This window comes from Aythya ferina (assembly GCF_964211825.1).
Source record: "Aythya ferina genome assembly, chromosome: 9".
NCBI classification, from domain to species: domain Eukaryota; kingdom Metazoa; phylum Chordata; class Aves; order Anseriformes; family Anatidae; genus Aythya; species Aythya ferina.
In genome coordinates this window covers 24,765,020-24,783,651 of record NC_140305.1, presented here as the reverse complement: position 1 = coordinate 24,783,651, position 18,632 = coordinate 24,765,020, and the positions used below count along the sequence as shown (strand labels likewise).

The following is an 18,632-nucleotide window of genomic DNA, read 5'->3' as shown; positions in this document are numbered from 1 at the left end:
TCAGGGAATCCATAGTTCCTCATGGTCTATGTCCCTTCAGGCTATTTGATTTCTTGGGATTTGCATTGCTTTTTGCCTTACACTACTTTTCCCAACATTGCATGGATCTTTTGAGCTCTTTGGTGTCACCACAATTCATGTGCTGTGTCCAAGGTAAATACATGAAATGAATCTGCATTTCTACATCTTTTAAAAATCAACCAATCTATGTATATATAACTCTATCTATTTGGTTGAGAGCACTTACACCATCCTCCCTAAGCTTTCTGCCATCAGCCTCTTCCCTCTTTTTCTTTTGTTCATGTTTCCATTATTCAGATTAACACATTTCTTAGTGAAAAGCACCATTATTAATATTTATAGGAGTATGAATTGAATACCATCACAAAAGGAAGTTTCAGTAAACATGAAGATAAAGCTTTCTTATTCTCAGCCTTCACCAGTCCACTTGTAATCCTGCTTCTGCACCCTGGAGGGAACAGTGGCTTCCCCAAACCCTGAGTAGATGAGCAGAAACTGCTACAGAATTAACTGGAACCCTCCCACCCACAGAAAGGTGTAGGTACGTTGATACACTTCCTGAGCAAAATTGTGTCTGAGATTGTAATGATGCCTAGTGTACTTAAGTCTCTGACAATCATCTGCAAATAATAGAAAAGTCGTACTACATTCATTTAGCAATATATTAGCAAAAAAAAAAAGAGCACTGGACTTCATTCTTTTATGAAACAATTTTACTCTCCAGCTTCTGCTGCTGGAAGTTGAACTGAAGGATGGTCCTTCACTAACGTGTAATAGCACGGGAGTTACGGCTGCCACTTCGCCTCAGCTGGGAAGGACTGCAGATGAATCAGCACCAGCTTCCCAGATGAAAATAGCTGTATGTCTTTTAAATTTTTAATGGAGATTAACACTTTGTCATTGCAGTGCATTGCTCAGTGTAACATGTTGAATAATGCTCCGTGTTGAATAAGGGAGCATAATGGCACGATGCACTGAAAAGATACAGTGACAAATCTCTGACATAAAACATGTCCTTGTTTGAACTGGTATTTGCCTTTCCAAAATAATGACAGACACATCCCCATGATGGACGACATGGGATGGCTTTCCATTTATTTACTAGTAGATGTATAAATCCAAAGAAGAAAGTTAATTAGACTCCCAGTGTGCAAGCCAGTGGAGTACACTCTGATTGCTAATTATTTTAATATAGGTAAACAGCTATTGACAGTACAAGTAATTTTCTTCCATCCACAGTTAAGAGGCTGGCAGGTATCAGTATAACAGCTCAGAGCAAACCTAAGGCAATCTAAATTAAGGGTTTTAATCAATATGCAAATTGTTATTGTAAAATACATCAATGGTATTTTACTCCAGCTGGCCCATCATTCCTCAAGTGTTTCAGGTATTAGTTCAGCTCTGGATATTAGTCACTATTCTTTATCTTGACAGCCTATGTTTCTAAGTTGATAATATTTCTATTTTATTTTTTTTAGCTACATGTTCTCTACCTAGAGAATCTTTTACTTTGCATAGTTGCTCTGGCCAACTTATTTTGCAAGATGCAACCTGTGTGTTGTGTCAGACTGATGTTCAGAAGCACCTAACTGTATTTGTTTTCTTTTGGCATTGACTCCCAGAGGTAGACTGCTAGTTTTATAGCTCTAGGCTTTTGAAGAGTATTTTAGCTCATCTACCCCACCATCTATTTAACCTTATATTTTTCAATTTACTTAAGTTACCTTGAAAATAAAATAAATTATATATATATAAAAAAAAGCTTATTACTTGAAATTTCATTTGTGCATGCAATTGTGTAAAACTACTAAACAATACCTTCAATTTTAGTAAGCATGTTGCTTTTGCAGATTAATCAGCATTACATATGCTTTCACTTCAGTGAAATTAGATATAACAGTGATTTTTGTCAATGCTAACCCAAGTTCTCTTCTGTTTAGTTTATTTTTAAATGTTTCTTGGGAGTGCTTGCCATTTCTGATATCCTCAGATACATCCAGCAGAGGAAAACACATAGGTCCTCCAATATTGCTCCTTCCAGATGGCATCAAGACCTTGTATCTGTAGCCATGACCAAAAATTGTATGGCTTGGATCGTCTTTGGATTAAAAAAAAAAAAGGCCAAATATATATATATATATATATGTATTTTTCAGTAATTAATATTTTCCCTTCTGCTAGATAGCTACAGCAATTGGCATAGGATAGTTGGGCATATTTTTCAGATCCAGAGGCATCCAAACTGCTTTGTAAAGTCTGGGATAAATACAAGACCACTACAAAAGAATATGAGGCAGAGAAAAAAAATGAAAGAGTGAGAAGAAATACAGACTAAGAAGGCCACCCCAGAAGACAGAAGAAAATCCTTTCCATCAGCCTGAAAGCTCCTATTTTGTTTGGGTGGTTGTTCTGGGACAGCAGAGGTGGCAGCAGGGAGGCATCTGGAATGATTAACCTAATGGCATCGTCCACTGGCCCTGAATACAGCAAGGCGGTGGGTCAAAGAAACCCTATGAGATACCACCTTAGCTGTGGCTGACACCAGAGAGAGCAGAGGAGACTCACAGCAGGACTGTGAGACTTGGCAGTCTGCCGAATTCCACAATTAACCTCCGACCCACTCAGTAAATTTTGTAAGTCGATATGTTTATTACCCAAACACTGCCTATCCCAGCCCATTAAATGTTATTTAGCCAGGTTCTGTTTGGGTCTCCCATCATTTGTAGCACTGTGCTCATTCACCTGTGTCGGGTCCTCCTGTTAACCACTGCAGAAGTGGTGGTGACTTTAGGTATGGTTTACTTAAAGTCACTGGTGTGCTCATGAAAATATAGCAAAACTTCTGGACTTTGTAGTGAAAAACAAAATGAAAACATAAAAAAAAAAAATCCCCTTGAAATAATTTTTCATTAATATTAATATGCACTTTTGGACCCCTGTTCTTCAGCAAGTCTGAAAGTGCACCTAAGTTCACCGCAGACACAGAGGTCAGTTCATTACCTATGAAACACCCAGCATTCTTTGGGTAGTAAAAAAATAAGTAAGAATAACATTGTAAAAAGTTGCCATTCTTCAGCATAGTTCAGAGAGGCCAATTCCATAGGGGTCTTCATACAGTTATTTTTATGCATTCATTGCTCGTTGACCAGGATAATCAAATAGAATATTCCATTTGCTTCCTGCTGTTTAAGTGCCTAATTCAAAGCTAATTGAAGCCAATGGCAGATATTCATAGACTTTAATGGACCAGCCATAATCTTATCTCTACCCTTGTTGTGTAAGTTATTGTATTTATTCTGATTACTTTTACCTTTATATACATACATAAATTCATGCATATTTATAGTTTTTATATGCATAATCATCATCTCTAAGTAAAAGTATTTGAAAGTAGTTATTAAATTAAAATATATTTCATGACAGGTATTTACATAGAACTATGACTACAATAATAGCATATATATAGGTTCTTATATTGTATTTCTTACTCTGATTTCCAGTATAACAGTTACCACTAGAAAGACATAGCTAAATGACAAGGTTTCTTTGTTACTTCAGCTACATGGGCAGAACTTAAGCTATTAATGTGATTATACTAACAGCCTATACATATTTATGCCCTAATGGCATTACTTCAGCTACTGTGAATAGATTAGACTATGAACAAAAAGCTAAAGTCCATGAGATTCTTTATCTCATGGAGAAAAAAAAAAATAAAAATAGTGTTACCTAGGGGAAAAAAATGTCAAAAGCTATGTATTTATTTTTCTTTATATTAAAGTGTTTTAATTTAAAAACTGTTTTTCCTCCCATTTGTATCCACAGGTATTAATGTATTTCCATCTCCTGGTTCTAAGGCATCCAGCCTTTTAATTTTTTAGAATTTAATGAGTATTAGCAAATTGAGATAGAGATTTAAATCAATATCTTGATGTCTCACGAGGAAGAATTCTGGAAGCACAATGTGAAATAAAATAACCAATGATAGACACTAATATGATTCATATTCTCTTCTGTTTTCTCTGCTACCAATGCTTTTGAGCATTCCCAAAGCCCTTATGGTGCTGCAAATTCTAATGTCACTTCTTGTGAATGTCTGAAACTTGTGTGAGAAATTACAGTCTGTCCTTCTACCTTAGCAGTTTCTTTTCCTATGCTTATGTTTTGAGGAATGTCTGTACATGCTATAAAAAGTTACTTACCCAATTTGTTGTGTTTTTATTGTCAAGAAGTTAATATTGAATGCCTGACACAAAGCAGTCAAAAGACAAATTCTAAAACAGTAGTAGTGTAGGCTCAGCAACACTCCGCTTTCTCCTGTATTGAAGCATGGCACTGAATAAAAATAAAAATTAAAATTAAAATAAATAAATAAATAAATAAAATAAAAATCTGGATTTTCTTAATGTAATATATTTATTTAGTACCATATATACTAATAGAAAGTCCATGTTTTCAGGCGTAAGCAGCAGTGCAACAGTTCTTTGTGTCATGCTGTACAGCTGGGACAACACACATTTCTGACTAATTCTGTTTTGTACTTAACTGCTGCTGGAGTAAGGACAGGTCTGTCCCAAGTGTTTGGAAAAATTTCTTTTTTTTTTTTTCCCTTCCATATAGTTAATTTGGCATATAATTACAATTCCAGATACACAATATTTGGATACTTAATAGTGCATTAAGCAAGTTACATTTAATGTTTTGATATAATTTAATCTTGCTATGTGTCAATATTTATCTCCTAATTAATAGCATATTTACTTCTCTTCCATACATTGGTGTGCCAATTATGAGCTTAAACACTCTCCAGTTCAATACTCACAGTGGAAATTAAATATACTAAACCGAATTTGTCTTTGATGTAGCTCCATCAAATGAATTTACTTCAAGTATATGTTTGATCTGCTATATAATGCTAATACAATTTGAAAGTAGTTTATAGATTGTAATTTCCTTCTGTGATTGTAATTGCTTCAATGGGTATTGCACATACCCAAGAAAGAGTGTTTTAGCAGTGCTTTAGTCATAATCTCTAGTTTTCTATACATGGATTATTTCAAGTTCATCACACATCAGGCACTATAAAAACTGAAAATTTACCTAAAACACTATTTTTTTTTGTTATGAAATGGACTAGTTAATAGGTTTAGCCTTTCGTTTTTCATCATTTGAGGAAGAATTTTGACAGATATACATTAAACTAAATTGTATTCTGTCTCATTTTCCCTTTCTCTTTCTCCATTCATCTCTTTTATCATGCAAAATTACTGGGTTATTTAAAGTCTGTGAATACTAAATATTTTATCTTTTTATCTTTTTTTTTTTTTTCCTTTTTTTTTTTTCTTGAATTGGGATCACAGAATTTTTACAGACTTTTTTTCTTCAGAATTTTTAGTTTTAATGAATTTTTAGTTTTTTACTGAATTTTCTTTCTCTTTATAAACATATATATCCATCCAGTAATATTAAAAGTATGCTTTTAAAATGGTAGACTTCAGTGAAGAAAAAATATGTCACTGCTCTATGATTTTATATAAAATTATTTACTACTATATGCTATTATACCTGCTCATACGTAATTGTTATATTATTCCATTGCATTTGAAGCTTTTTCAGTCAAAGTAATTTACTGCTAGCCACCCATTTACCCACAGCACTACAGCCTTATGCTGCTATTTCTCCATGGTAAGCTATAAGGTAGATTGTTTAGATGAGGTAAGAGATTGAAGAGGCGATAGATCCCTATCATGGTCAAACACAACACTCCTTGTGCCATATGCCAGTGACATGCCCTCAGTAACTTCCTGGGGAAGTGGGACTGGAAAGGAGGGTACTACAGTACATAGACAGGGTTTTGTGCATTTCTGGGTCTTAAAATGTCTGCTTTGCTCAGGACGTTTCTTAGGGAAGAATAAGCATTTAACTGCAGTCCAAGTACACCTTCAATGGCTGGTCTGTGCTCTCACTTTTTTTCCGTTCTTTCTCCACACACTTTATCAAGTACTCTATGAGTCAGGGAACACAATGGGAAAAAAATCAGACTCGCCCACACAACAAAATTATGGAGCAGATCACGACAGAGATCATGACTGTTTTGCAATGGAGCTGGCACTTCAAAAATTGTGACTCTTCTGATTCCCAGTGTTTCTGTTTCCCAGAAGCTAACTGAACATTTCAGCAATTGTACTGAATCTTCAGACACAAGGAAAGTAATAACAGAGTAGAGTCAGAGAAAGTAATTTACATAGCAGAAGAAAAATAAATAAATGGGATCTTCATACAGTAAAAAGAAATGATACATACAACAGCATGCCATTTAACAGGAAACACTTACTTCATTTTATCTTACAGCTAGATAAAAATAACTATAAAAACAAAACTATATCATCAAGATAGAATTCAGTTGGACATAGAGTAAAGGGAATTCAAGTGAATCCCAAATGAAAGATAAAATCAAATTATTTTTGTCATAAAATTTTTAAATGTCAGTACTTCAAATAAAATAATGTAATGACTTAAATAGTTCTTTCTATTAGGATTAGAGAAAGCTAAAACATAGAAGAAGCAAAGGAAGAGGTATAAACTAGGAGAAGGTAAACATTGCCACAGTAGTACTATACTTCTGTAGTTCTAAAATAATAATGGAAATGTTAGTGTAAAGGACTGAATTTACTCTCATTAAACTCAGAGCTAATGCTGCCTTTAGTAAGACAAAACTGAGTATAGAAGTCCATCCCACTTAAATCCACAGTGATTTCAGTTATTTCTGTTCATTTATGTGTTTTTTAAAATCTTTTGCATAAACAGAAGTAAGATACCACCAGCTTTGTTGCCAGGGGTTATCAGTCTGTCCCATTCAGTGTACTGCTGCTCCTCACTATCCTTGTTGCTATTAGAAAACAACCTTTATTTTGCATAACAGATGTCTGGTTCTGCTCTAGTTAAGAGGGAAATATTTTCTTCGGAAAAACAACATCCTTATTCATCAAGTCCCATATTTGTTTAATAACTGTTTCTTTTCTCTCTGCTGTCATCCAGCCAATCTCCTTTGGAGACATACAGATAAAGTAACATTTGTGGCCCATCACCACAAATTAACACACCTCAAATGCTAAATATCAAGAATCAGGCATGCAGTCAATTGCTGACAGTTAATCCACAGAGGAAAATAACTCACAGAAGTTCAATCTAATCATGAATGTATTCAAGGAAATTATAATCTACTCATGATGATTCCATGTTGAGAAACAGACTCTGAGCTTACTGAGTGAATTATTCATTGTGAATTGTTTGTGAATCCTACAAGAGCCATATATTTTTCCTGGTATGCCACTGAAAGAAATGCATTTCCTTGCAAACACAAATGCAAATTGCAAATGCAATTGCAAAATTAGATCAGAATTACATTGTCATTGTCACTGCAGTTGATCACTGTGGCTTAAAAACAGACTGCTTTTCTACAGGACAACATCAGAAAAAAATACAGTAAAACTTTGGCCTGTGGCTAAATGTTCATCTTCAATGAAAGACTGACAGGATGGTCAGAAATGCAGCTCAAAACTATAGCTCTTCGTTCACCTATTAATCACAGAGAAATTGGATCAATGGATTTTCATTTCTCAGACCTTCCCAAAAGGTTTCCCTGTGACCAAAGATGTTCTACCTTACTTTATTGTTTCCTCTCACACTTTGAACAGTCAACTTTATATTAAATTCCTGGAAAACTATCCATCAATATCAAGCCAAAAAGTAGATAGTACCTCTTTAGAAGACCCAGCAACACCTCTAAAGAAAAAAGACTTGTTTTCAAAAAAATAGCATCTATTCTTGTGTTCTTAATTTCAGAGAAAGAAATCCCTTTGAACCAAATTTTTTCAAGAGTTGCAGTGGTTGCTGAATAAGTGGACAACATCAACCAATTTGGAATGCCTGCTCTCTGGCACTACTTTCTGTCAGGTAGGGCTTTCTGTCAACTGCAGTGTTGTTCTTTTAGTTAGGATGTAAAGGAGGGTTTCTAACCATCATCTCATATGTATCTTATATGAAAAAAAAATATATATATGGCACAGTGAAGCAAATATGCTCTATTAATGATAGATAATATGCCACTGAAGAATAAATGTAATCTGTATTTCTTCTGGTTTTGAATCAAAAAATACATTGAGGAGCAATAGAGAGTTCACAAAACATGCAGACAAGAAATACAATACTTTCCTTAGTTGGTCTCAGTTCTTTTTTTTTTTTTTTTTTTCCCAGAAGTTAGATGGGGGTTAAGGCAGCACAGAAGAAGCTTTCAGACAAACATTTTAATGACTAGTCATTTCCACTAAGATTTAATTTTTTTTTTCTTTATCCCAGAGGAAAAATAAGCTAATGTCACTTTTATGGTGAAAGCTACTTTGCTTTCTGATTATTCAGAGACATCACTTGGGATCAAGATCTAGTCCAAGGTCCATTTCAAAAAAAAAAAAAAAAAGAAAAAAGAAAGAAAAAAAAATCAAAACAACTGAAATAAAATAACCATCAAAACCCTAAAAAGTACACTCACACTAACTAGTTGAATACAAAGGCCTCAGAAACATACATATGAAACAATTTTTCATTATCCCACTCCCTGTTTATTTGCAACTTTTGAACATGAAAAAAACAAAAAACAAAACAAAACAAAACAAAAACTTCTAATATAATGTATGGTTTTCCCAAATTATTTCATTTCCACTGTCTATTTCAGCAAGAAATAAGGCACTGCTAGTCCTTTTTTTTTTCTAAAAGAACAATTATAAATACAAATGTATAAAATATTCCTAAGTAACAAGGAATGAAAAACAACATATTTCATTATTTACTCCTCTACTTTCCTTTTCTATACTGTGCAGTAAAGCAGACTTGAGAAAGGGTACCTAGTCTTGAGGTTAATTATAAATAAATTAAGATTTCTGTTAAAACAAAAGTGGTGCTTAGGTGCTTTTTCACTTATGCATTATGAGAGACTTTCTAAACCTTTTCTCAGGATAAGTTTCTAGAAGGAAGTTTGAGAATTTTCTGGCATGCTCTTCCTGGCCCCTCATTAACTACTTCTTACATAGATTGCTCAGCACAGCCACTGAGGACCTTTTCTGTCCCACTTACTCATATGAAGTATTTCTGTACCTTGCTCTTGTGGAATAGTCGTACTGACTGTAATAGGCTGAATGGTCAGAATAGTATTCAGAGTATTCAGAGTGAATAAGGGGGCAGGATTAGACCGTTATTGCTTTCCCATCAGGCTGACACAACAGTACATGCTTAAATCTGAGAATGTAATCTTGATCTTCCTACTATGTGTTTTTTCATAGTAATGAAAAATGTAGTAAGAGAAATAGTAAGAGAAATGCCATCCCAGGCAACTTAGCTTTGCAGAATAGCTTTTCTCCAGAATCTTACTGCTGTAACTAGGATTCTGGAAGTGGGAACTCTTCTTGTGGCTAGTCCAATTGATATATGTTTAATATTACATACATTTTTTCTAGTATATTATAAATTTACAGTGTGATATATGTGATATAATACAATATCAAATGTAACATAAACTTAATATTTTATAATAAAATAAATAACATATATAAACATATACATACATAAAATCCTAGTAATAAATGAAATAGTGGCCTAACAGAAACTATCATCAGAATCTCTTCCAGCCTTTTATGTAAAAGATTCAGTATTAAGGGAATTTACATTAAATGCATTAAATATTTTGAGACAGCAGAAGTAAGCAAATCCCACCATGTTAAAACTAAGACAAAAGTGTTCGTGGCCCTCTACTGAAGGAATAATTTTAATTTCAAGAAGGATACCATGCCCCCTCTGAAAATTTTCTCCAGAATGTTCAAAAGCATAATTGCATGATTTTTTTTTTTTTCACTACCTTGCTTTGTTCAAGATGATCAGTAAATGAAGTAAAAAATTAAGAAAAGAGGAAGATTACATTTCTGTGATTAAGCTATTAAATAGAGACCAAGACAAGCTACAAAAAGTAGACCTCTGATGAGATATATCACTCTGGAAATACTCAAGAGGCTGAAAAAAACATTAATTCTGTGCTTCATTTTAACCTGTTTAGTATTGAACATTTCACTATTCTTTTTTTTTTCCCCCCACAAAATGTCTGATTCATTCATCTCATTTTCAGTCTAAATGGAGTTAAATATCCTTTGTGTTTTCATTTTTTTAATTAAATTTCCATTCTGCTTAACAAAGTAATCTATATACTTAGAAATCTGAATTAATAATGTTTTGTCTCAATGGCTTTACCTGCTAGTTAATACACTACCTATCATCTCTCATTCAACTGGTTGAATAAGCTAATTACTTCATTTGCTTTATGTCTATGCTGTTTAATTCCTTTTGTCATTTTTTCATTTATAAAAATTTGAATTTGATTATTTAACCATGTTCCAGACTTTTAAAAATATATTTTATTCAAAATACTTACCTAAACTATACTTACATAGGGATCAAAACCAGCTTTATCTATCTTTATTAGGCTAATATTGATAGACCATATTTTGAACACAGAAAATTTGTGTCTTTCAGGTAATTTGAGGAATCTTTCTATTAAAAAGTGCAATTTCATTTTTGGCTGGAAAATATAAAAAAGTATAAGTGAGCTGAACTCATCTATAGTTTTTCATTGCTCTTTTTGATGAGTATTATTGTAGCAGGATAAATAATGAAACAGTGATAAAACTGTCTCATAATGCTGTTTAGTGGATACAACCCACACGTGATTAAACAGTAACATTAAACTCCTGGGCTCATGTCCTGATTTGTAATTATTGATAATCCAGTAAAAATAATCTGTTACCTAGAACTAAAATTGAAGCAATGACTTTTCTTTTCCACTGCTTCATGATGTGATGAATTTCTTACTAAATATGAAAAAAATATATAAGTTATTTCTTATATGTTTATTTTACAATGAATGCATTAGAACAGTCGTGTCAGTCATTGATCATTTTCATATTGGAGAATTTTAAATTAAGGTAATTCTTATAATGTTTGATGAGTAATGAGTAAATTGATAAAGGTGGTTAAAGGTGATAAAGTTGCAGATGTATTAGGTTGTACTTAACAAGGAAAAAATGTCTCAAAAGATTATAATGAATTTGTCAGAAACGTAGCTAAACCATGCATCTTGCTTCTTAGTGCTTTGAAACATTTACTTGCAACAAGAAGGTAAAGAATAAGCAAGAAGGCCACTGATAGTAAAATTCTTTAATTTATACTGCCTTTAAACACAATCTTTTCACTGTAGGCATTTAAGTAGTTCCATTAACTTTCTCAAGATAGCTCTCTCAGAAATTGTACTGAAAAATAATACAACAGCAAGAAAAAGATCTGACTAAATGGTCTGCTATGGGGGAAAATCTAAAAATATTCTGAATTAATACATAATTACAATAAAAATGTAAAAAGAAATTTTTGCATACAACAGAGATAACAATATCACTTTATTTCATCCAAAATTGTTGCTATTAAACATTATTAACACTAGTACAGCTAATCAGCACCAAATTTGCATGAGAATACCTGCATTGATTCTTGATTTAATGTTATTCCAAATTTTATTATTACAGTTTGTCATCAGTGGAACTTGCAATACACACTTCTTATGAAGTTTCTTTCAAGGCTTATTTGTCTATAAATTTAAATGGGGCTTACATAAACAAAGTTATCATGTTTGGGAAGAATGGAACTGAAAACAAAATACCTTGCTTTTGCTGCTTTCAAATATATTTAAACAGTGAACTGAATTGTCTAAATAAGACTTAAGTAAGAAAAGAATAATAAAAGGTATTGTACACTTTTTAAAGTCAAGATATAGGGCTACTTTGTGCTGCTCTGATACTGCAAAGTGATCTCAGACTTCTCTAAGTGATTAAGGGAAAATAACAAGGTGCTGTTATGCCCATTCAGGTCTCAGCAGTCGGGTAAACTGGCTAATGCAGCAGTGCCTGATAGACACCAATACAAAGTCATTTTGTCTTCTTCATTATGTACTAAACATGTCTAATCTACATAAAACTGGAAATACAAATAGATACATATTGTTCAGCAACAAAAAGCAAAGCTGGATTTTTCTGTAAAGCAAGGAAGGGCTGAATCTATTCCTCTCTCTCACACACACACAAACACATGCACCATATTGTCATGGAACAAAAGGGAACAGTGCATTAAACGCCCCAGTTTTGTTGTTGAAAATGCATTTTTACACTTTATTTTAAAGTTCTTTGCAGAATCTACCTTTATTTCAGCCAGGTACTGAGGACTTTGAAAAATCTGACTAATTCAAGGAAGCACACAAAAATGCTAGTTCTGTTATAGATCTATATCATAATAAAGATCAAATTGTCAGAGTCTTCTATCTAGTTTCTCTCTGTAACTGCAAAGGGTTCTTGAGCTCTCTCTTCCCACAATTACATTTGTTTTCTGTCATGCAATGACATTTTTTAAATTCTGTTCAGTAAAATATTTCTAGCTCCATTACAACAAATTTAGCCTGGTGTCACACCAACACGATTAATATTAACAAATGCCACAGCGGTTGCCGACTGCCTGTTGATTAGCTTCAAGTTGCCAATGGGGAATCTGCTTGACTTTTTGTCTCCTTCAGAGTTATATATCCCTGCTTTGTGAAAATAAAACTGACATAAAGATATAGGAAATAAAGATTTTGCAGGTAATCTGCTAAGTCTTGTCTCATTCCTGCTATCAGACAAGCAGTTTGCTTTTTACCTGCTATTGATATGTTTGACATCTGTCACAGAACTGCAGCGGCCTTTTCCCTTTTCTTCCAATAAAATCATCATCCTGAGGATGCACTGCTGGCACTCAGGCTGTTATCTCGAAGACCCACAGAACTTTTCAAAGATCTATTAGGCTGCTCTTTTTTTTTTTTCTTACAAGCTGTTCCTATCAGAAACATACTTCTAACCATGAGGCAAAGATGAAGAGCTATGGGAAATACCCCAAATATACACAACAAACCACCTGACAAAATCTGGTGGTAGGAGTAAAAACCAAGAATAATGTGACAGTGCCTGAGCACCTGCTGTGTGGTTAAGTGACAAGGATCACACTCACTCCCTTCTATCATTTTCTTCATCTGACACTTTTTTGGAGAAACCAGATGCTCACATTAGAAAAATAAGATCTTTTATTAATAATTGAGAAAATGTGTGCCTACTGGTTTGAGTTTATATTCCTTTAGTTTCCTCCTTCACACTGTTTATATGCTGAAGTTAACCGATTTCTAACCTTTCTTCCAATTAAATCAGTTTATTGATACAGATATCTTTATCCCACAGATAAAGATATCTCAAACAAAACCAAACCAAACCAAACCACACACACACACACACACAAAAAAAAAAAAAAAAAAAAAAAAAAAAAAAAAAAAAAAAAGGCTAGTTAGGAATATTTAGGAAGCCAAGCACTTTAATTACAAAATGTTTATGTGAATGAAATATAACTGGAAGCAATTTAGTACAGAGAGTTCAGAGAAGTGCCTGCAAAGGGCATTTTGCTCTGCATCTACTCCATGCAACTGAGCAAATACCCGTTAGAGGAGTGAAGAAGGCCTTGGATATCCATATCTTCCCTGCTTATCCAACACTACTTCCATTTATTTTCTGACCATAGAACATCTTTCTTGGAAGGGCCTTGCACTATGCTGGCTCTCCATGAAAGCTGTTAAGCTGTGTCACTCTGGGAGCAGACTGAAGAGTCTTGGTCATGTCTTTCCTTGTGTCACGGGTCACATTCAGAAGATTCTTTCTGAACTTTCTATATTTATAGATTTTCACTCAACATGAAGCTTTAAAATTTATGTTCTTGTTTATAAATAAACTTTATAACTTTTGACTGCATAGTTGCCATAAAAGTCAATTAAAAATATATCTGATCTGAATAATGCAACTTTACCTCAGCAAACATTATATATGCATATATATATATATGATCTGACTATTCAGGTATTCTATTGCTTTATCCTAATCAAAAGAAAGGTAGAGCTTTAATTTTTTTAATGAGATAAAGCTTAGCAGGGAAAAAGAATAAAATGAATAAAGCAACAGACCTGAATTAAAAATTAAAAGAAATCTCTTTTCTCCTAAACCTAAACTCTCTGGAGGCACAAACAATTTTTCATTCTACCCTTGTTAAACTAAGAGATATCTGGCAAAATATGAATGTTTCATAAAGGAGTTTAGGCCTTTAATAGCAAATGAAAAAGTAAAAGGTGTTTGATTTTGAAGGAAGAAGTAGGAAACGAATTTGTCTTTTATGTCTGCATTTGAATCTGTCCAACAATGTTTACAATGTTTTTAGTTCTTACTGTGTCCAGGCTCGCAAAAAACAGAGGGACAGCAAGTTCCAATACTGCAATACAATCTAGGGGCAACGCAATTAATAACACTACCATTGTTAAAATATATATATATATATGTTAAAAAAAAAAAAAAAAAAGTATTATCTTTCTGTAAGACCTATACATAAGACCTATATGAAGAACAGATCTCACATCTGCCTCATAATGGTAATTCTTACCATATAAATAACATACATCTATAGACTAAGAGTCTAGAGTCAAAGAGAATAAAAGTCACAGATAACTTCAAATATCACTGATATTTTACACTAGAACAAATTATCCTCTACAGTGGTCTGTTACGTAGAAGTCTTTTGCTTTGCAAATGCATTACATTTCTTCTTTCCCTGTTCAAATCTGTTTTTGCTCTTGCCTGGAAGTTCAAAGCGTGGTACAAGCTGCCTTGACTGGAAAAGCCAAGTCCTTTCCAATCTTCTCTGAGCACTGCAGCTCTGTGCCTCTCCACTCTTTACTGTCACTTTCACATTTTTTTCCTCCTTCCCAGCTGTCATAAAAGATGAGATTGAAAGCACTAAGGGACACTATGTGCAGCGTGCTTCTTCCAGCCCCAAACAACTCAGCAGGGTTTTACAGGATGATTTGCACAGTCGTCTTCCAAAACCCAGGAAGCTGAAAGTCCTTGTTTTATTGAAGTGTACAAACACTGAGACAAAAAAAAAAAAAAGAAAAAGAAAAAAAAAGATAAAAATGCACCATGTGCTATAAAAAAAAAAGAGGAAAGAAGGAAAGAAAAACACAGTGCTGAAGAGATTCTTCATCATGACCAGCTGTAAGAACTGTTCTCAGTCCTTACAATGCCTGCCACCGCATGCCAAAACTCAACAGGGAATAAAAATAAAAAAAAATAAAATAAAAAAAAAATAAAAGCCCTAAAGAAAACGCCTGGGTAAAACATTTTGAAAGTACTAAAAAGGACTGTTAAAGTTTTAGAACAAGCAAAATACAGTAAATTGGTAAGAGTCCTAGGTAGACTGCATGTTGTGAAATATGCAGTTCTTTGCAAATACCATTTTCATAAAGCTCATTAGCAAAACACAGCTATGAAATGTAACACTGAAGATTCCTGCTGCTAGGGATGAATATGATGTCAACAGAAACTATACTTACTGGTATAGCATATAACTTGGCTCTTAATTATTTTTTTTCTTCAAAATTACCAGGTTCTGTGACACAATGTGTTGTATTTTCAGAGCATATAATTTCTTCTGAATATCCAAGCACACGTATCAGTGTGGGAAGCAAGCTCCTACTGATACTGTGGGTGATATTCTGTCTTCATTTACTCCCAGTCATTCCCACTGGCATTGAAAAGATCTATATCACAGAATCACAGAATTTCTAGGTTGGAAGAGACCTCAAGATCATCGAGTCCAACCTCTGACCTAACGCTAACAGTCCCCACTAAACCGTATCCCTAATCTCTACATCTAAACGTCTTTTAAAGACTCCACCACTTCCCTGGGCAGCCTGTTCCAATGTCTAACAACCCTTTCGGTAAAGAAGTTCTTCCTAACATCCAACCTAAAACTCCCCTGACACAACTTAAGCCCATTCCCCCTCATCCTGTCATCAGGCACATGGGAGAACAGACCAATCCCCACCTCGCTACAGCCTCCTTTGAGGTACCTGTAGAGAGCGATAAGGTCACCTCTGAGCCTCCTTTTCTTCAGGCTGAACAAGCCCAGCTCCCTCAGCCGCTCCTCGTAGGACTTGTTTTACAGACCCCTTACCAGCTTCGTCGCCCTTCTCTGCACTCGCTCAAGCACCTCGATGTCCTTCTTGTAGCGAGGGGCCCAAAACTGAACACAGTACTCGCGGTGCGGCCTCACCAGAGACAAGTACAGGGGGACAATCACCTCCCTAGCCCTGCTGGCCACACTGTTTCTTATGCAAGCCAGGATGCTGTTGGCCTTCTTGGCCACCTGAGCACACTGCTGGCTCATATTCAGCCCACTATCAACCAATACTCCCAGGTCCTTCTCTGCCTGGCAGCTTTCCAACCACCCATCTCCCAGCCTGTAGCTCTGCTCAGGGTTATTGCGCCCCAGGTGCAGGACCCAGCAAGAAGAAGATATATGGAAGATATATGGAAGAAGAATACATTATTTTTGCTTTTAAGACTTTTTTTTTTCAATTATTGTTATTGCTGTATGGTTAATCATATATTTATTGGTTACCAGAGATAGAGTGCAGGAACACAATAAGATCTATTTGTAGTACAGGCTATATAATTACCATTTGTAATAACACTTTTATTCACTATCTGCAATAAAATTAACTTATGTGCCTACAGTCACTGGTGCAAATTGAAGTGCTTGCCTTTCAGGTGCGCATTCCTGCCAAATGTCCATAGGCTACTCTCGACAGATTCCTGGTTCCTGGGGCCATGGAGCAGAGGTCATCTTATCTTTTGCTTCCTTGCTGACACAGGACTGACACTACGTGACAACAAGGATGCAGAGATACCCTCAGTATATGACAGAGGCTCTTCCTCGCACAGCACGGGGCACTCTTTAGAATATGAAAAGGTTTACCGTGAACTAGGACATGATCTTTTCTAGCTATACCTCTGTGATTTGACCTGACAGCTCGTTAGAGAGACTGGGCAATCCTCAGCCCTCAGAGGATTCTCCACATCAGTAGAGACTAACTGTGGTCCCTGAATAAACTGCAACCCTGGACATCCTGAAGGCAGTTTTCTGCTTACTTTCTGTTAAAACACACACACACAAACTCAGTTTTATCTCACCTGAGCTTTACTTTTTTTCTTTTTTTTTTCTTTTCTGAGTGTCTGAGGAGATGGAGGGTCCCTGGAGCTTGTGGGGATCCACTCCCCAATGTCTTCTTTCTCCAAAGCCAATGTGCAGTTTGTCCTGTTGGGATACAGCATGGACACACAGTTCAGGCAGTTTCGGTGCCTCTCACAGGATAAAATTTCCAATTTTCTCTCCTCATATTATCCTGACAGATTAGGAGGTACTATGAAAACAAAGATCTTGTAATCAGCTATTATGGAAGCCAATAGCTAAACTCAAATGTCTAAATAGAGCTGAAATTTCATACTGTATATGCATGCACATCTCTTTTACAATCAGTCTTACAGTACGCCAGTCCTCCTGCAATCATTTTTGGGGGATGATAATCTTAACCCCTTAATGACTGAACCAGATGGTAGAAGTGAGGACCAGAGCCCCTTCATCTTATTCCATTGGATGCATTTGTTCTCAAAGCGTTTCATTATGCTGAATGCTCTTGGTGCCTGACCAGAACCTCTTCTTCATTCCTGCGCTGTCAATTCAGAGCCATTCCTCCACAGGCAGCTGGGATATCCCTGATTTACTTTGGTGGCACTAAGACGGGAATTTGTCCTATTCATTTTGTAAATTCATATCCTGTGGTAACGCAAACTAAATAGCATGTTGTTTCTAGTGTCCTGTGCACTGATTCCCCTCAGGAGTCAGGATGTGATATGTTAACTGTTTCTGCCTATTACCTGTGTATTACTTATCTCTCAATGACCTTTCAGAAGAGTGGAATATATAAAGTTTCTTTATCCAATTATTACTTGCAATATTTGAGTAGTTTTTGTGTGAACAGCAAGAGGATCGTTTGAGCATCTGGACCTTCTTTTTGGGTGAATTTAATCAACACTACATCTTCTATTAAAATAGTTTTTTGTTTGTTTGTTTGTTTGTTTGTTTTGATTAAATACAAGATTAAATACAAGTTTATGAGAAGACTAGTACCTAAATCAGTAATACCTAATCAAATAATTTTTCATCTCATGTTTCATCTCTGATTGTCTGTGATGTAGAGAAATTTAAGAGGAAGAAGATTATACACACAGATATTGGAATTTAAATAGTCACATGGAGGAAGTCTCTTTTTGAAAAATGAAAACCAAAACAGAGACTTCCACAAAATTTCACACAAGAACTTGGTGACAAAACTGAAAACCTTCTAAGCATTTCCTCATTATCAACATGTGCATTTGAGAGGACATAATATTTCCTTTTTTTGTGACATAAAAAATTCTGCAAATCTGTAGCAGACCATTGGTCAGTCAGATCAGAAGAGAAAAAAGAGCTAAAAACAATTTCATGAACATTTGGCTATTTACAAAAAAGAATAAAAATGCTTTAGTAATTCAAAATTAGATTTCCATGGAGAGTTTCCTCAG

General features: G+C 34.8%; 1 long non-coding RNA gene across 2 annotated transcripts in view; it reads right to left on the bottom strand.

Moving 5' to 3' along the window:
- Positions 1 to 18,632, bottom strand: part of LOC311441267 — a 58,596-nt gene that overhangs the window by 5,880 nt on the left and 34,084 nt on the right. The window contains exon 6 of one of the 2 annotated variants that reach the window (XR_014695864.1): positions 4,224 to 4,356. This is a non-coding gene — a long non-coding RNA (uncharacterized lncRNA). Of the gene's footprint in view, positions 1 to 4,223; positions 4,357 to 17,212; positions 17,326 to 18,632 lie in introns of those variants that run through there. The other variant, XR_014695865.1, reaches the window with a different exon arrangement.